The sequence below is a fragment of the Pteropus vampyrus genome, unplaced genomic scaffold (assembly GCF_000151845.1).
Source record: "Pteropus vampyrus isolate Shadow unplaced genomic scaffold, Pvam_2.0 Scaffold99, whole genome shotgun sequence".
NCBI classification, from domain to species: domain Eukaryota; kingdom Metazoa; phylum Chordata; class Mammalia; order Chiroptera; family Pteropodidae; genus Pteropus; species Pteropus vampyrus.
In genome coordinates this window covers 1,767,272-1,770,463 of record NW_011888880.1, presented here as the reverse complement: position 1 = coordinate 1,770,463, position 3,192 = coordinate 1,767,272, and positions in this window count along the sequence as shown.

Genomic DNA, 3,192 nt, shown 5'->3' with positions numbered 1-3,192 from the left:
AGATATATAGATAGATGTACACACACACAATTTTTAGCTTTAAAAAAGAAGAGCATTCTATCTTATGTGACAACATGGATGAAATTGAAGGACATTATGCTAAGTGAAGTAGCCCAGTGACAAAAAGACAAATACTGCAGGATTCCGCTTACATGAAGTATCTAAAATAATCAAAATCTTAGAAACAGAGCTGAATGATGGTTGCCAGGGGCTGGAGTAGGGAGAAATGGACAGTTGCTAGTCAATGGGCATAAAGTTTCATTTATGCAAGATGAACAAGTTCTAGAGATCTGCTATACAACATTACACCCATAGTTAACCACTCTCTACTGTGCACTTAAAAATGTAAGAGAGCAGGTTTCATTAAATTCTTATCATAATTTAAAGGAACCTAAAAAATCAAAAATAAGTCTTGAGTAAATAAAAACACAAGTCTCCTTCTTAAATATAAAGATTCAATATTGTAAAGTGTAAATTATCCCTAGATTAATTTTTAAATTATATGCAATTCAAATAAAAATACTAACAAGATAATGTTGAGAGCTAGACAGACTAATTCTAACTTTTATATAAAAATAAATATGCAAGAATACCCAAGAAAACTCTAAAAACAAAAAATAATGAACAGGTAAACCAGACCTGGGAGATATTAAATTATATTATAAAGCAATAGAAAGGAAAACAACTTGATATTAGTACATAAATAGATGGAAAAAAATCAAAAGAAGAGAGTCCAGAAACAGTATCATTATAATCGGAAAGAACATATATGCCCATCAGCAAAGGAATAGAAAAAAATTGTAATGTATTTATAGAACATAGTGCTATTCAGCAGTTAAAATATATACAACCAGAACTATCTGGATTAATATAGGTATATTTAAAAAAACTTAATGGAGTGTGAAGACAAAAAAAATCAAGAATAGAATGATACAGTATACTACCATCTATGCAAAATTTTAAGCACACAAATAATGCTACATAATTTTGAATACATACACACATAAATAGTAAAAATGTAAAAATAAGGTGGCCATGAAAGATACGCAACCACCTTGGGGGCAGTGGTTAGGTGATGCACAGCTTTAAGTACCATTTTAACTCATATTAATCTTACTATTCTATCTTTTTGGTTAGTATTTATCTGATAAATCTTTCTCTATTAATTAGTTTTCAAATATTCTCTGTCCTTTTTGAAAACTGTTTCTCTTCTAAGTGGTTGATAGCTAGACTTTGTTGTTATTTTAAACCAATCTGCTGATTTCCACCCAATGAAAAGGACCACCCGGACACCCAGACGTCCACAGGGTGCTCAGCGGTGCAGCTGCTCACGTAGCTGCTGGGACTCTGCCGGGAGCCAGATGTGGATCCTTGGGATTGCTTCCCACAGCCGGCTTTCTGAGGTCAGGAGGGCACTGTCACACGATGCTTTCTATTCCTGGGACACTCTTGGGGGATGGGATCCCAAAACTGCCAACACACATTGGGGGAAGACATGCTTTGGAAAAAAAAGCAGCATAAGGAAAAATTTATTAGAATCTCAACTTTATATTTAACCACAATACATATGATTTGATCCAGCTCAAACCACGTCCTTATACAAACTGTACATGTCTTTTTCCATAATGTGGAAAGAATGATGCATGGCATTACCTAATGCAACATTTATTCACTCAGCACATATTTTCTTAGTACTTACTGGATGCAGGACAGTGCACTAACCACTAAGGTGATGTAACACTAAGACTGACTTGACTGTGACCTTCAGGAGTTTACTACTATCAGAGAGATAAAGGGCACAAAATCTTATACCGCCTTATATTTGTATAAGTACTGTTGAGTTCATTAAGTGTTTTCCAATATTTTATTTCAATTAATTTTCATCACACTCTATGAAATAATTTTTTTCCCCCCAAGGAAAGTGAGGACCAAATAAATCACATGGCTGGTACATTGCAGACAGATTTAAGCCTGCGTTGATCTCTCTTCAAATCTCTGTCTGGACTCCCACCAGGCAGCAAGATGTCTCCCTTTGCAGTTACAGGAGATGGCTCACCAGACCCTGAGTAGCCAACTCATGGCTTCCCCTCTAGGTCCATGCTTTGCATCCTCTTGGCTTACAATTTCCCTACAATACCTAACTCTTACTCATCTTCAAGCCCACTGTGAGAAGCACCCGGATGTCATAGGTGAGACTCAGTTGCTACCCTGTCTCATTTTTAAAAGCTTTTTGACACCTCTCATAGGTTATTGATTCAATTCCAGGGAGAAGGGGGTAAGTTTTTATCCAGCATCACTAAATGTCAGCACACAAAAATGCCGTGAGGTATTATTTTTTTAATCATGCTAAAGATAATTTAGAGTAGTAATTTAAAATGTAGGTTCTAGAAACAGTCTTCACATTTTCCAGTCTGAGCTCTGTTCACTAGCCACGTTCTGTCCCCCTCAGTAAGATGGGATAATAAAACATCCAACTCCAAGGGCTTTCGTAAGGATTGAATCAAATGATGCAAATGAAATGTCTGATGTGCTCAACATATTTTAGCTAGTATTAGTGAACATATGAAGAAACTAAAGCTAATAAAGTTTAAGTAAAAGTCTTTTAATTCTCCCAAAGATAGCAGGCTAATAAGTGGAGAAACTGCATTAAAAACAGATCAGTCTAACTCCATCTTTGTAGTTATGCTTGCTTCTTGAGAACAATTATACCTAAACTTTTAAGTTATATACAGATATCAGTAGGGAAAAAGAGCATGTTCCCCAATATTTATTATAAATTCTATCTGTAATACTCTAACAATATATTTGTACATTATAAATAACACAAAAATAGCAATCAAAGGAATGTTATACTAAATTTTCTCACTTCAGATTATTCTTACTACTTCTATTGAGTGTTCGTCTAATTCTAGTTTGTATCCCTAACCCTAATGTAAAATATAATATCTTGCCTATAGCAGATGCTCAATAAACACTGTATATAAAATAGTATGAGATTTTACTCTATGCTGTTATACTCTGTACTCACTGCTGTGACACACTGACATATTTGAATGCAAATGTGTTCAAAAGCGGCATCCTCGAATTGATTTTTAATATATCTGCTAGCTTTCAGCTGCTAAAGGTCAAGCTGCAGTCATCTTCCTTAGAGCATTAGTTAAAAGAGAGAATTTGTTATGTAGCATGAACAGC